Source organism: Mytilus galloprovincialis, chromosome 12 (assembly GCF_965363235.1).
Source record: "Mytilus galloprovincialis chromosome 12, xbMytGall1.hap1.1, whole genome shotgun sequence".
NCBI classification, from domain to species: domain Eukaryota; kingdom Metazoa; phylum Mollusca; class Bivalvia; order Mytilida; family Mytilidae; genus Mytilus; species Mytilus galloprovincialis.
In genome coordinates, this window is record NC_134849.1 from 63,360,786 (window position 1) to 63,378,741 (window position 17,956).

The 17,956-nt window shown below is 30.6% G+C and overlaps 1 long non-coding RNA gene across 1 annotated transcript in view; it reads right to left on the minus strand.

Annotated features, from left to right (window-relative positions):
• The window catches only part of LOC143054521 (uncharacterized), a 32,309-nt gene extending 14,619 nt beyond the window's left edge, over window positions 1–17,690 (minus strand). The window contains exon 1 of the long non-coding RNA XR_012971711.1: window positions 17,581–17,690. This is a non-coding gene — a long non-coding RNA (uncharacterized LOC143054521). The remainder of the gene's footprint in view (window positions 1–17,580) is intronic.
• Window positions 17,691–17,956: the final 266 nt, after the last annotated feature.

Genomic DNA, 17,956 nt, shown 5'->3' on the forward strand with positions numbered 1-17,956 from the left:
GGATTAACATACAATGCAAACTGTATTAACAAAATTTTGGAGGTCTGTGAAGAAAATCTGAAAAAAGAAGATGCAAAAAACAAGATTATTTAATTTGGAAAAAGCATATCGTTTAGGACAAAGGAAAAATGACTTGAGAATCGTGAAATGATTCGCAATTAATGTCCCAAATCGTTTAAGGATGTACACCTCTGAGGAGCCAAAATTTCTAGAATTAAACTTTTTTTTTAACCTGATTTTTGGCTTTATAAGACTGTAACAAAATAATTGGTGAAGATAAAATTATATTGTCGTGCACTTCTTTTTTTGCTACGACCCTTTGAAAATGCTAAATTTTTACGATTTTCCCATTTTTCATCGATTTTTACCTATTTTTGGAAAGTTATTGTGAAAAAAATCACAGTTCCACAATTAAACTTTTTTTCATACTTTCTATGAAGATGAAGTGGGCCCATCTGAATAAATTTTAATCAAAAAAAAAATATAGGTAGGTGTTAATATAAGAAAGTTTTTTAATATTTTGACGCTTTTTTTGTGTAAAATTTACAATGCTGTCAATTTTCTACTTTTGTGATTTTTCTGAGTTTTAAGAACAAATGCATATTATTTCAATTTTTTTGTTATAAATGATTAAAAATACATATCTACAAAATTTGAAAAGACCAAAATGATATGGCATGTACATGATTCTTGTAAAATCATTTTTTGTATCCCGCACCCATTTTCTTAAAATTTTGGCTAAAAATACTGACTTGATTGGCCGTAAAATTTGAAATCTGGATTACTCAAAAACCGTTCATCACAATATTTTTCGCAGATTTATGTTTGATTATAATATTTTTAAAAATCATTGATATTTTCCACTTGTATCACATGTTTTGGAAATAATTTAAGGAAGCTCGCGGGTATAAGATTTTCAGAAAAAAAAATAACATTAATTTTTCATTACAAATTTTATTTATTACCTTTAGTAGTTGTTATTTTATCATATGGTACAAAAAAACATTCCAAAAAATCAATTCGTGTTGACTTTTAAAATGTAGATATCATTGAAAAAGCTCCAAATATCTCCCTTTGGTGCAAAAATTTCATTTTTTGGCATTAAAATTGAAATGTCTTTTTTAACTCATAGGTGACCTATATTTTTTATTGTTGTTTTCGAATTAGCTATAAATAAACTAATTTTTTTTATTTTTTTTTTAGCGATTTCTGTAATTTAGTTCTTTTTTATTTCGATATTACCGCTTTTTCTCCTATTAGTTCAACAGAAAAAAGGACATTAACAAAAATGTATGCTTCATTCGAAGGCATCTTGTGAGCTTAAATGAACGGTGACCCCATTTTTTTATTTCATTTTTCTATTAAGTATAAGATAAAGTTCATTTATAGAAAAAATACAGAAAAATCCTATATTAAATAAAAAATTTGATTTAGATCCGCGTGCCCCCTTATGAACGAGATTTTAACGAGTCTGAACGAGAGTGAAAAGTTAGAAGAATACATCCTTAAAAACAGCAAATACGGTATAAGCCCACAGTATCCCAAGGAGGTTCTAGAAAGACGGAAAAAATTGGTACCAATCATGCTCAAAGAAAGGAGAGAAAAAAAAACGTATATTGTATAGAATTTGAAACGAAAGGCTACGAAAGAAGTTTGTCTATAGAGAAAAATGTAAAGGAGTGAGTGTATATATTTTTTTCATGAGAAATAGTTAATCCCTATACTACTTTAGTAAAATATTAATGTTGTGCAGATAGTATGATTTGGTTAAAAATTGACAAAATGTATGTTTAAATGATTCATATTTGTATATTTGTGCTGTTAACAAACCGCCTGATACAAATGTTTTTTTTTTACCGTAGATATAATATAGATGTTTTTGAGATCTGTCAAGGAAATATTGAACATTATAGAAAATTAGGAACTGTGGCTGTGATAGGCGACTGTCTGTCAAATAATTCAACATTATCATCAGTAGGTGAGAAAATCAAGTTTTAAAAGTGCATAGTTTTTACAAAACAACAAAAGGCAGATTGCTTCTTGTCATTTCAATGACGTAAAAATGTAAACAAACATGATTTTTTCACAAATTCAAATACAATATACTTCTCTTATCCGAATAAAGGCATTATATTTGAATGAATCAAATGGTTCTCATAGTTATTTTGTATAAATAAAATCTAAAACTTGTTAAAAAAAAATCGGATTGTGAAAGATCACGCAGCGCTTTTCAAACATCGTGAAAGATCTGATGCTACGAAGACTTTCAAATTATTCTTTTATTATATTATAATCAATATTTCTTATTGGTATAGAGAAAAACTAGATTAGCTAAGATCCTCAATAAATTAAGCATTTCAAAGTATTAATATTTTCAGAAAATGAACAGAGAAAAAAAAAATTACAACTACGACAATAAAAAAAAACAATGGTTAATAAAACGGCGAAAATATTTTAGTATTTTTCATGGCTAACAAGATTCCACACAATAGTTTATTCTCTATCTAAAGACCAGCAGAATTAGCTCAATTTTATATTTTGAAATGATAAAGTTATTAAAATAAATCTTACATGTAATGATGCTTTCGTGCCACGCAACTTCCGATATCACTGTAGGACATTATGAAGTCGCCAAAAGAGTAAATTTTTATATAAAATGTTTGTATATTGTTATTATCCTGCAATTTACACCCGGCACTTGAAACTTTTGATCAAACATGGACCTAGAAGAAGAGCCAAAAATTATCTGCTACACATAAAGACAATCCATATTATCATTTGCTCAAGATATAAGCGGGATAACAGGATATTTTATTTGTACAAGGACAAATAATACAAACAAATTATTATTTGTGCTTTTGTGAACATCTTGTTTGTATTTATAGTTGGCTGATTGTAGGATGAATAATTCACCTGACCTCGTCTTTGCCTCATTTCATGGAAGAAGGTCTAGTTTTGTGGTAAAATCCGTATCGCGGATTCATAGTGAGCTATAGGATAACTGTCTGTTGTTATGATTGTAAGGTGTACATGTTCGACTTCTGCAAGGTTTCAAATAACATTGATCTTTTTATCATACATCATTTGGCAATATTCGTTTTATGTTGTTTGGCCTTTTGCTTATTTACCTGTTTGCTATATCGCCACGGTATCTGGTGTCTGGTGTCCATGTCTGTCTGCCTGTTTCATATATGACGTCAATTTTATTTGATATATTGAATGATATTACTAAGATGTCTATGTCTGGCTGTTGGTCAGGGTTCATACTTTCGACCTTATGTTCGGAATTAATTGGCCAAACATAACTTTTACATTTGTCTGTTTCTAAGGTACTGTAAGGATTGGAACATCTATATTTTGTGTACGGGATGTTTGTAGAGATCTGTATGGCATGGTTCATCTGATTCTGACCTGTTTGTATGAAGCATTGTCAATCTTAAGCGTCTTTGACACTTCTAGTAAAATCCTTAAATTAACAGACGTTCAACAAATATACTATCATAAGTAAAGCAGACGAGACATTCCAGCATTTGCGATCTGATATTCTTTAATCTGTCGTATACAGTTATCTCCTTGGAATCAATCCATATCTGCTACGTTGTATATAAAGATACATAGAACTTACTGAATAGAAAATACTGTTGCACAAAATGTTGGTTATTGTTCAATTTCAAATTGTTCATGAAAGATGCTGTTTTTGCTATAAGCTTTTGGTTGATGGTTAACAATTTGGTTTAAACGTTGCATAACCATATTATTGGCTAAAGGATGGCGGTCTACATGAATTGTACTTGACAGATTCTCATAGCTGAATTGTTCACACTGATTTAGATGCGTTTTTAGTTGGAGATTGTTTTCTAACTTTTGAGGTAAAGTGTCGAATTAAAATTAAAAAATGATAGCTTTAATGATAATTGACGGGCTTCAACCAGTTGCAGGTATATCAAATGGTAACAGAAATATAGATTTCTGATTACTAGATATCTGGTCACGCATTATCTTTCACGATCCAAACAATGCGTTGAATGACCTTTCACGATCAAGTTTGAAGAAAATTTAAAAAAATCAAGGTTTTCATAAACAAATTAAAAGAGGGACGAAAGATACCAAAGGGACAGTCAAACTCATAAATCTTAAACAAACTGACAACGCCATGGCTAAAAATGAAAAAGACAAACAGAAAAACAATAGTACACATGACACAACATAGAAAACTAAAGAATAAACAACACGAACCCCACCAAAAACTAGGGGTAATCTCAGGTGCTCCGGAAGGGTAAGCAGATCCTGCTCCACATGTGGCAACCGTCGTGTTGCTTATGTGATTACAAATCCGGTAAATAGTCTAATTCGGTAGGTCACATTCATGAAAGGGAAGGGGATTGTAGTTACGACGTAAGGAACATATCCGATATCATTTGTGAAACGGTTATTCCATAACGGTCAACCAACTCGTGATGGCGTCCGTAAAATTTACGAAGGGATGATTTCAACTTCACCATTTGGAACTCTTAGTTTAATAGCTTCCTTGTGAGCAGTAACCCTATATCAAGAAAATCATGATAGGAAATGCAAGCACGGGAATATCGTATCAATTGGGAGATATATACCCCGTATGCAGGTGCTGCTGGAATGTTGCTATTTAGAAATGGAAAGTTCACAATTGGAAAGCTGAAATCATCTCTTTTGTCGTAAAGTTTTGTTTTTAACCGACCCTCATTGTCAATTTCTAGATGTAAGTCAAGATATGAAGCCGACTTAACTGTATCTGATATTTTGAAATGTGACCATTATAGGTACATTATAGGTACAAATAGCGTTTTTTTTTTAATTCCATAGACATGCATTGCGCCTTTTGTATTTTTTCATAAAGTACTACATATTTTCTTTACCTCATTGCACAAGAATGTTGAGCGAGATAAACTATTTTGACAGATATATTTGTTTGTTCGGATTTGTTCCGCGTTTTGAAAATTAAGCTATTTTTCACATATTCTTTACTTGAAGTAACATTAGATATCGTTCACGATACGTTACCAGAGCTTTCATGTTCGTCTTGCAATACTTGACCACCGTTAGATATTCTTTCACGATGATTTCTCTTGTTAAACCGAATGACACTCGTGTTATTATTATTATTATTAATTCTAATATGACGTCCTTATTACGCTTTGTAAACAAAGCCGTGTTCTAATGAGCACAAAATATGTTTGACACATGCGCACAAACTTACTGTTTAAATTAACGTTATTTCCATCGTTATCCTTTAAAATATATACATTTAGGCAGCTAACATAAACTTTTATAATATATTTTTATGAAACAACATATATTTATCCTGCTCGTAGTTTTTAAACTTATCAAATATGAAATGCAATGCACAGACTCCTCGAGGAGAAAACGGGAACAGCCAAACATTTTTACGGTAATTTCGTACGCTTCGACCTATAAAAATACTGTATTTGTCCTATTAGAATCGAAATAATTCCTTCATGTCATGCTCTATGCTCATTTTAACATGGGTAGGCATTATATTTGACCACATTTTACACATCGCTAACGCTCAGTGTAAAATATCGACAAATATAATGCCTACCCGTGTTAAAATGAGCATAGAGCATGACATGAAGGAATTATTTCTTAAGTTAACATCTGTCACTGGAAATGATAACTACAACCGAATTTTAATATTTCCCTATCATAATATATCGTTTCGGGCGGAAACACCTTCAATTGTATTCAAAGTTTAAGTTACGTTTAGTATTACATGTACCAAATATCATATTGAGACACATGGATAAGATCAACATACAATTTTTTGTTTCTGATAGTATGTGTAAAATATTTTGATTTATAACTAAGATGATCGAGTAATAGAGGTTTATAAAAGTATGTTTGACACACACACTGTTAAATCATTGAATTATGCAAATTAATATTGATAGAATTTTGATTTTTCTTCAAAAAATAACATGCAAAACGTTCACTTTCATATTACAGGATGCGTGTTATCAGATTGCATTATGACACACTTAATTTGTATGCATTTGAGGATTTCTTAAACAGGTCGTGTACACTGCCTTATACCTATATAAAGCTATATTTGTTTTCACCTTGGTACTTGTCCAATACAGTTTTATGTAATGTATTATAAACTACTACATGAACTTCCCAAATATCACATATTCACAACATTTTAATAAACATTAATTACAAGTTTAAATCTTTTCTTTTTTTGCACAAACTTTATGTGTATTAAATGACAATAAACCTATATTTTGTTTTCTGCTGTATTGTACCACGATGGGTAAAAGTTATTAATAAACTTGATTCATTCATTTCATTCTTATTTCCCGGCATATATTATTCTGCGAAACTACGTGACACTGACTTTCGTTTCTGTACAGTTGCTTGTTATGTGAAATGATGGTCCGAGTACACAGTTATCGTCCTTTGATTTTCGTTGTCTACGAATATAGTCCTTAGTGTGGACAGTGTGTTACTTGCCAATTTTTGTTATACCCCTTCCAAATTTATTTCTCTGACACTGTAAAAAAATTTGGGTCATAAATATTAATGTAAAGTAGTGATTAGGTCCAGCTGAAAAAGGTAAAAAATTAGCGCTTCGGAAGCTGTCAAAAAATTTCAAGACCCCCTTAACATAAAATTGTCCATATTTTGAGTTAGAGCTGATGAAGTTTTCTATAATTTTGATATAATTTGTCCCAAAAGTAGTACAACACACTGTAAAAATATTATTGCGAAAGTGCAGGTGGGATTTTTTTAATTTTCATTTATTGTCTAAAAGAAATGCACTACGAAATAACTGTGTACTCGGACCTAAGAGGTGAAATCAGGAAATATAGAATCTGTACTCTGGCAACTTCCCTGAATGATTTGATTCTGTCAATTTGTCAAATAGCATAAAACTAAAGGATTTATACTTTTATTTGATAGAATTTCTGCAAAAATGACCAATTTTGGCATTATATGGTCAAAATAAGCATTTCATAGCTTTTTCAATTTTGATGCATAAGTGGCATTCTGACTTTCTATCTGACATGTTTTCAAGTGTCGATTTTTGTGTTTCTATGCTTTAATCTAGTTGTATTACTTATTTGTGAACTCTGAATCTACAGAAAAAAAGATTATCTTGGACAATATGAGCAAAATGTGTTGTATAACCCTCGTCTAACGCCCTGTTTGGATCAAGTTAAATGTGAGGAGCATGGCACATAAAAGTTGAAGTCAATAATAAAGACCTCACTAAATTTGTATAAAAAACACTTAACAATGTCCTTTGTACCTGTTTCATTTCTCATAATATCTTTCTTTACTTCTGTAGGATAGCATGTTGTTCAAATATAAGCCTGTTGAGACTAAAATTGCATGCAAGTTTTTCACTAAAAAGTGCAAAAATCTTTGTATCAGACCATACTGTCTGCTAAAAAGTTGAATGTAAGAGCCTTTTTGTGCTCAGAATTATTGTATCATGTCACCTGAGTATAGAAATGATAGAAAAAACACAAAGGACAAGGTACGATAAGCATCAGAGAACGGCCCCCTAATTTCGTTCAAATTAAAAGTGACCTGCCATTAATTATAATACATTATTTTTAAAGTTTAAAACGTATATTTTTGTAAACATCAATAGATTTTTCAACTTCCGCTGATATTATTCATGCTCTGTTGCTGTAAAGACCTCAAGATTCGCGAAAAGGCCAGAAAAATGGCAGTTTCTAAACCTTTTTCTGCATTTTAAACTATGAGCGTACCTACGACCCACGATCATATTTATACCAGACATTCCTTGAACATAAATGTTGATGCAGTTCAAATATTTTAGTGGGTCGTAAGTACGCTCATAGTTAAAAATTCAAAAAAGTGACAAAAATCGTCGGTAGTTTTCATTGAATCATCGAAATTTTTAACCGAATTGCGGACCGGAGATGATTTTCGGTATTTACTGGATCCGACGGAATGTACTCATGGTACGCTATAATAATGGCTAGTTTCTTCAGGACGAAAAATAAACATATTTGAGACAGGAAAACAGGATATTCCTGTATAATTCATTATTCTTGAATTTAAAGTGACATTTTAGCAGACCGTCGAAATTTGACCCAAATTAGACGGAACTGTGACAAACTTCAGAGAAATTCTGGGAACGTAAATGTGAATGAATATAATAACTGGTTCATACTCAAACAGTGCATATACTTATTTTGTTTCATAATTGGCGAAATCGTCGCTTTGGAATGTTTTAATGACACTTTTGCTTTGGCTTACACCGACCAGCAAGCTATCAAGGACACACAAGTGACTAATGTAGCAACAACTGCTTAATTCATACTTAAGAGTGGCAAGCACCAATTTTTTAACCGTTGCTAGGCAACATTTCTGTTGCCAAGGTTGTTTTAAACATATAATAAACAAATTCAAAGGGTATTTTCATTTGTGACTTCAAGTTCTTCTTGGACAAACAATATTATTTGCAAATATTTAAATTTTTACTGATAAAGCAATTATTATGTGATAATTTTCATTCTTAATAAAAACCGTTGCTAGGCAACCTTCCTTTCACCGGAACACAATAAAATCATTATTTTTTCAAGTGTCTACACTAAGATCATCATTGATATCAATATAAACTTATTTGGAGAGGGGGCCAAAAATAGCCCTTATCATACCTTGTCCTTTGTATTTCCTATAGCTTCAATATGCACTTTTAAATGTAAATATGTGCTGCGGCCTAAATTGACCCTAAATTATTTTTAGTCTTACTTGGCCTAAAACCCTTTTAAACTAATATGATATGTTATTTGTAAGTTTTCTTTCCATTTAAAGTACATTAAATAGATATGTAAGGATTATTTATGATCAAAAAGCTTCACAAATTTAAATTTGCTGGAAAATATTACATCTTCATGTAAGTCACCCCTTCATTGGAAATCCTCTATTTTTAAGCACAGGCTCATATAAATTTGACTTTTGAATAATTATGCTAAGTCTGATATATCAAATGAGTACTCTATTGCTTTAAATACATGATATATTATATATTAAGGCATTTTAAAAAACATTTTTGCAATATTTAAATTTTAAAAGCCCCAAATGTTGATAGTTGAAATTTCTCAATTTTAACGTCTAAATTTAACACGCAAAGTTGAATATAGAATTAATCATATTGTCTATAATATATATCCTATTGCTATGAAACTTTGTAAGCAGTCTTATAATAAATTAGGCTTTAGTCATACCAATGTTATTAAGATTGGTCAACTTTTTCTATCCTATTAGGTTCGAGTACACAGTTATCGTCCTTTGATTTCCGTTGTCCACGAATATAGTCCTTAGTGTGGACAGTGTGTTACTTGCCAATTTTTGTTATACTCCTTTCAAATTTATTTCTCCATGTTTTATGCCTCATATAGCAAGTTTGGGGTGAAATGACACTGTAAAAAATTTGGGTCATAAATATTAATGTAAAGTAGTGATTAGGTCCAGCTGAAAAAGGTAAAAAATTAGCGCTTCGGAAGCTGTCAAAAAATTTCAAGACCCCCTTAACATAAAATTGTCCATATTTTGAGTTAGAGCTGATGAAGTTTTCTATAATTTTGATATAATTTGTCCCAAAAGTAGTACAACACACTGTAAAAATATTATTGCGAAAGTGCAGGTGGGATTTTTTTAATTTTCATTTATTGTCTAAAAGAAATGCACTACGAAATAACTGTGTACTCGGACCTAAGAGGTGAAATCAGGAAATATAGAATCTGTACTCTGGCAACTTCCCTGAATGATTTGATTCTGTCAATTTGTCAAATAGCATAAAACTAAAGGATTTAAACTTTTATTTGATAGAATTTCTGCAAAAATGAACAATTTTGGCATTATATGGTCAAAATAAGCATTTCATAGATTTTTCAATTTTGATGCATAAGTGGCATTCTGACTTTCTATCTGACATGTTTTCATGTGTAAATTTTTGTGTTTCTATGCTTTAATCCAGTTGTATTACTTATTTGTGAACTCTGAATCTACAGAAAAGAAGATTACCTTGGACAATATGAGCAAAATGTGTTGTATAAATGACCCTCGTCTAACGCCCTGTTTAGATCAAGTTAAATGTGAGGAGCATGGCACATAAAAGTTGAAGTCAATAATAAAGACCTCACTAAATTTGTATAAAAACACTTAACAATGTCCTTTGTACCTGTTTTATTTCTCATAATATTTTTCTTTACTTCTGTAGGATAGCATGTGGTTCAAATATAAGCCTGTTGAGACTAAAATTGCATGCAAGTTTTTCAATAAAAAGTGAAAAAACTTTGTATCAGACCATACTGTCTGCTAAAAAGTTGAAGGTAAGAGCCTTTTTGTGCTCAGAATTATTGTATCATGTCACCTGAGTATTGAAATGATAGAAAAGACACAAATTTGCATTTCCTATAGCTTCAATATGCACTTTTAAATGTAAATATGTTCTGCGGCCTAAGTTAAGCCTAAATTATTTTTAGTCTTACTTTGCCTAAAACCCTTTTAAACTAATATGATATGTTATTTGTAAGTTTTCTTTCCATTTAAAGTACATTAAATAGATATGTAAGGATTATTTATGATCAAAAAGCTTCACAAATTTAAATTTGCTGGAAAATATTACATCTTCATGTAAGGCACCCCTTCATTGGAAAACCTCTATTTTTAAGCACAGGCTCATATAAATTTGACTTTTAAATAATTATGCTAAGTCTGATATATCAAATGAGTACTCTATTGCTTTAATTACATGATATTAAGGCATTTTAAAAGTATTTTTTTGCAATATTTAAATTTTAAAAGCCCCCAATGTTAATAGTTGAAATGTCTCAATTTTAACGTCTAAATTTAACACGCAAAGTTGAATATAGAATTAATCATATTGTCTATAATATATATCCTATTGCTATGAAACTTTGTAAGCAGTCTTATAATATATTAGGCTTTAGTCATACCAAGTTTTATTAAGATTGGTCAACTTTTTCTATCCTATTAGGTTCGAGTACACAGTTATCGTCCTTTGATTTCCGTTGTCCACGAATATAGTCCTTAGTGTGGACAGTGTGTTACTTGCCAATTTTTGTTATACCCCTTCCAAATTTATTTCTCCATGTTTTATGCCTCATATAGCAAGTTAGGGGTGAAATGACACTGTAAAAAAAAATTGGGTCATAAATATTAATGTAAAGTAGTGATTTGGTCCAGCTGAAAAAGGTAAAAAATTAGCACTTCGGAAGCTGTCAAAAGATTTCAAGACCCCCTTAACATAAAATTGTCCATATTTTGAGTTAGAGCTGATGAAGTTTTCTATAATTTTGATATAATTTGTCCCAAAAGTAGTACAACACACTGTAAAAATATTATTGAGAAAGTGCAGGTGGGATTTTTGTAATTTTCATTTATTGTCTAAAAGAAATGCACTACGAAATAACTGTGTACTCGGACTTGATATGTCATAGTTACAACATACATATCTTATTTAGATGTTATAAGTGCATCCTATGTAATTCATATTTATCCTTTCATAATGGTTTCAATTATCCTAAATCCTACTTGTCAACAAGAAGGTCATTTAGGTTTACTTTCATATTTGAATGCATATCTACCATACCTAGACTGTACTGATTTACTTTGTCGTGCTAACATTTTTAGACAATAAAGTCTGTTTCAAATTAGATTTTGACAGTTTAGAAGTATTTATGATTGAAGTTTTTTACTCACACTACTATTTATTTAACATATATTGCAACTTATTGCAACTTATTAATATAAATTGATAGTTGTCATTAATGATACCAGTTTTCGATAAAGCTGTCTATATTTAGATTAAGAAATCTTGTTTCTTGTTTTACAATATTGGACTTGCTATCAATTAAATACTGTGATATCTAAAATTGATATTTGCATAATATCCCCCAACAACAAAATTGGTTGGTGTTTCATCCTGTCATTGCAGGTTAATAAAAGGGTCCACGAATGAACGCTGCAAAAGCTTACTAATGATGGGAAAGAGTTTAATAGAGTTACAACATGCACTGCAAATGGCACTACTATTGTTTGATTTCAAATACGTATTTGCTCTGTGTATTCGTTTTATGAGATTATAATTGTGGACTTGAGATGAATACCCCCCCCCCCCAAAAAAAAAAAACCAAACAAACAAACAAAACAAAAAAACTACAAAAAACAAAGCGGATTCTTATGATTTGAAAAAAAAATTAACACTTAGTGATTTTGTGTCATGAATTATTAAACCAACACTTTCGGTTTTTTTCATGTTCTTTACTACTTAGACATGACGATAAAAATAACTCAAATTTCTTTTAGATGATAAAAATAACGGTATCAAATGTTATGCACCAGGTACGCATTTTGACAATTACTTTATTTTCATTGACGCTGAAGATCAAAATGATTGAAAAACCGAAACCCAATAAAAACGCTGCACAGGTGCAGTGCATAAGAATAGACAAACCAGTTCCTTACAACTTTAACACAATGACAAAAAAAACAGTAAGTGTCAAAGACGGTTAACAACTGCTTGTTTTATATGAGCATGCATATTAAAGATTATGTTATATAAACACTTGTATGACGTTTTATGATCAACAGTATAAACCAGAAATGGACACTTTTTAAACAATTTCACGTGTTCTTATGCGCTAGTAAACCCGTAGTAGCTCACAATGCCTAGTAGTTCATGTTATTACGTCACAAAAAAATAGCATGACATTAGAAGATGGGTTTCATTACTTGATGTAACAAACAATCATTTGGATTCTATCTCAGTTAATCTACTCTTGTCAACGAAGTTACATCGGTTTTTTTTATAAAACTATTATAAATACAATCAGTATTTTCTATTGTGTATTTTGTTACTATATATAAACACACACAATCGAAAAAAGAACTATAAATGTCCTTACCAAATATGCTATTCAAAAGCAGACGCTGTCTGATTAGACTTTTTTTATCTATGGTAGTGTTTCTTTCATTCCTTATTACTGTCGAATTATCTTAGAGGACATATCCACTGAAATAAAGCTAGAAGAAACTAGAAGAAAGAACTCAGAAAGGTTTTAATTTAGGTGAATGTATTTTAAGTTATTTAAAAAAAACACGTCAGAGTGCACAAAAACAAATCATCGAAGATGACTTGATATCAAATGTATGAGGGTTTGGATGGGGTTAAATGATTAAAGAATAATGCCCTTAAAAAATGAAGATTAGAGAATAATGGGCTTAAAAATAGAAGATTAGAGAAAAAAAGGGTTAATTTTGGGAAGATTAGAGAAAAAAGGGGTTAATTTTTTAAAGATTAGAGAAAAAAGGGGTGAAAATCAAATGTTTACAGAATAACAGACCCCCTCATCCAGACCCTCATGTATAATCAATACTATTATATAACAGTAAACTGATCCAACGTTTGAATGAGCAATTATCATATGATACATATTTGAAATTTTGGACTTTATTGGATTTCATTTACATATAGTTGCATGTTGTTAATGAAAAAAGATACGATGTGAAACAAAATTTACTAAGGTTCCGAAATTCAAACAGAATTAAACCTTTTTTCCTTAACCTGATTTTTGGAGAGAAAAAAAACATGTGTTGATGCACTTCTTTTTTGCTACGTTAATTTGAAGTACTCAATTTTAAGAATTTTTGTCAATTGTAATTCATTTGTGTGCTATCATCATGAAAGAATCACATGATAAAGAGTAAATCAACAAAAATACCGAACTGAAGGAAAATTCCAAATGAAAAGTCCCTTAACAATTGACAAAATAAAAGCTCTAACACATCAAACCATGGAAAACAACTGTCATATTCCTGGCCTGGTAAAGTTTACACTGCTTGTTCTCGTTGAATGACAAGAAAGAGGTACAATGAATGTGAATGAGTATTGAAATTCAATAAAACCCGTATTCATCACAACAACTTTTACCTTAAATTACAAACTGAATCATTGCTTTTTGGACAACAAACTTCAATTAATAGTGTATATAGAGTGAAAGATTGTTTTCGTTTGGTGACAAGATAGTGTGACAATCAATCTAAAGAAGTTTTATAATTCCATAAAACATTATTCAGCAGAACAACTGCTACCTTCTAGAAATGTAAAGCAGTAAGGCAAGTTACATGATAGGTGTGGTACATGATGCATAACCATGTATCTAATTCTATGGAAATTTATCCCTTTCCGAACCCATTGTATAAAAAAAAATTGAATCTACGTGTGTGGTTGCTGGTGATCTCAAAAGATCATTGGATGATTTTAAGGGTCATGACCTTTGAAGCTAACTGGATAAATTAAAATATGCTATTAAAGGGGTTATTGAAATTGACAACTTTGTGCAATTTGATAGGCACTCGAAGGGGATTTTCGGTTAACAAAAAAAGAAAATGTATTTCTTAATCATTAGAGAAACAGATTCTTACATAGTTATTCGTGGATTATTGGATTTATTAAATCTCGATTGTTAAATTATAAGCTGTAAAGTCCTCCATGAGGCGCGGACTTTAAAATTGATAATTTAACTATCTCGATTGGATAAATCCGATCATCTACTCGTATCAATGTAAGAATCTATATTTATCCGTCATCAACTATGATACAACTACATTTTATAGTGCAAATGCCAAATAAAGTTATTACTGTTTACTGGTCTCGACTGGAAACTCAAATGGAAAAGAAAGTCCCTGATCTTCTCAATATAGAACCAAAATCAACTCAAAATTGATATCAGTTGAGTAATACAACTCCATGAATAGGATTCCAAATATATATATATATATATATTATTGGTGGTTTTTGGTGATGTTCAAATTATAAACATTGAATCTAAGAGTTGAATGGATTTTCCGGTATGTTATATATTTTGAAAAATATTTTCCCTGAATGACATACAATTGCAGCTTACATTTATTTAAATGACCAGACCTCACTTACATAACAAATATCCATAGAGCATATGGTTTTGATTGTATAGACACAAAAATCACTTTAAAATGCGATACCAAATCTTTGAGCGAACTTTTGTTTAACACATTACTGATAAACGAGTTGGTTTTGATAAAAAAAAAAAAAAAGTCTTGACTATTGGTTATATTGGAAAAGTGAAGCATTTTTGCAAGCTTTTTAAATGCTGATATTTTATTAAATTTTATTAATCTTTCGAAAATGTGTTAAAGAGTTTTCATTTCCATGAAACAATACACAGTGCAATGTTTAGCATCAGATGGATCGATTTGAAAAGGTTGTGACAAATTTTGTGTTTCGATATTAAACAAACAAAGAAGGTACTTGTGAACTTCTCTTTTAACCACATAAAGCACATAGTTCAATGCTCGTTCGGTATGGACTATTACATTATATATAATCCTGTATCAATCTACACAATAGCGAATTGAAATGAATGTGTCCTATATAATAGTATGATACTTTTACAGATCGGAAGCAAATTCTAAATATCTTATTTTTTATTAACCCTTTTTGTATAGCTTATCGATACTGGTTCGAATTACTTCGACAGAAAAAAAGAATGCATTTCTATGTACATGATGTATGTTGACGTTTGTTTTTCTTGCAGTTCAGTGTTTCTGTTGTTCTGTTGTTCCATTGTTCTTCTTATAGTTAATTCGTTTTGTCTCGATAACCTGGTAATTATAACTCTTAATCATGTTAATCGATTTACTACCTTTGAACAGCAGTATACAGCTGTATCCCTTATTTCAAACGAAAGTTAGTTGTTGGTCGATTATTGGTTGCTCAACGTCCAGTGGTAAATATTATATACATGTTCAGGGCGAGAACAAATAAACAATACATAGTATAGGTAAGTCCTGTAATAGAGGCCATTAGGACAAAAAGGTCGGAGAAATGTGAACTGCTGCGGATCAATTAATATATGTTTGATAAATCAGAAATTTAACTTAGCAACTGTTCATCAATGGACCTATCGAAGAGTTGTCGCAAGAATTATTAACATTCAAAGAGCGTGGCACTCTCTTAACAAGAGACCTCGGATAAAATGTCCCGATTCTGGCCGGAAATGAGTGCAAACTTGTACATTCTGCACATGGAAACAGACGCTACACATTGGTGAGGATGTTACTACTGGTCAGAGAGGGAGTAATTTTGATCATATGTCTATTCCCTTGTCACTCTTGAGGGATTCAAACAAAACATAAATGTGCTAAGGAAAGTTTATCATACGTTTTGAAACCAAACAACCTGTTATCCTTTCTGTTTTGTGGTTGATTTACTTTTTCTCTCAATTTTTTAATTAACCTCAGAATAAAAAAGAGTTAATTGTCCCATTTCGCAACAGTTTAAAAAATAAATGGCTATGTGGCACATATTGTAGCACAAAAGGAATAAGTAACAAATCGTATTGATAAGCTGTACTTCAGTTTGCTGTTTTTACATTTATTTGGTTTTTTTTTAAATTTTCACTGTCATTTGTTACGTGTATCTCACTTGTTAGTAATTCAAACTAAGCTTTGAAAAATCCTTTCTTGGTATTTTTTTTGGCAATTTGTCAAATTGTATTAAGAATATTTATTATGTTTATATTTATATGTTTCTCGTAAAATAAAAATTGATAGCGGTTTAAAAACCCAACACAATTCATATATAAGAGGTTATGTAAAATGAATAATTACTTTTTTAACATGTTACAACATGCACTACAAATGGCGTTACTGTTGTTTGATTGTAAATACGTATTTTCTCTGTGCAAACGTTTTATGAGATTATAGTTATTGACTTGAGGCAAATACCCCCCCCCCCCAAAAAAAAAAAAGGGCGGTTCCTTTGAATTATTTTTTTATTTGAACACCTTATGATTTTGTGTCATGGATTATTACACCAGCCTGACGAGAAAAATAAATGAGATTTCCAAAGCCGGTGACTGTAATTTTTTAGATGATAACAATAATGGTATTAATCTTTATCACCAGATATGCATTTTGATAATTACTTTATTTTCATTGATGCTGAAGATCAAATTGATTGAAAAACCGAAACCCAATAAGAACGTTGCACAGTTGCAGTACATAAGAATAGACAAACCTGTTCTTTACTACTTTGACAAGATGATAAAACAAACATTATGTGCCGAAGACGGTCAACAATTCTTTGTTTTATATGAGCATGCATATTGAAGATTATGTTATTAACATTTGTATGACGTTTTATGACCAACATAATTAACCAGAAATTCCGAGATACGTTACAAATACTCAATTTTTAAACAATTACACGTGTTCGTTTGCGTTAGTAAACTCGTAGTAGCCCACAATGCATAGTAGTTCATTGTAATTACGTCACAAATAAAAAAAGAGTAGTAGATGAGTATCACGACTTGATGTAACGAAGAATCATTGGGATTCTATCTCAAATAATCTACTCATGTTACCGAAGAAACTATCTTTTTTTGTAAAAAAATTATAAATACTATAAATATTTGTATTGTGTATTTGTTACTAGATATGAAAACACAGAATCAAATTAAGAACTATAAATGTCCTTACCAAATATGCTTTTCAATAGCAGATGTTGTCTGAATAGACTTTGTACATTTCCACTCAAATAATACTAGAAGAAACTAGAAGAAAGAAATAATGAAGGTTTTAATTCAGGTGAATTTATTTTGAGATATTTATAAAACCACCTCAGAGTGCACCAAAATAAACCATTGACTGTGACTTGATAACAAATGTATAATCAATAATATTATATAACAGTTACCTTTCAAAATTTGATCCAACGTTTGAATGAGAAATTGTCATATTATACATATTTGAAATGTGGGCTCAATTGGATTGCATATACATTAAGTTGCATTTTGTTAATGACAATAGATATGATGTAAAACAAAATTTACTCAGAATCCAAAATTCAATCAGA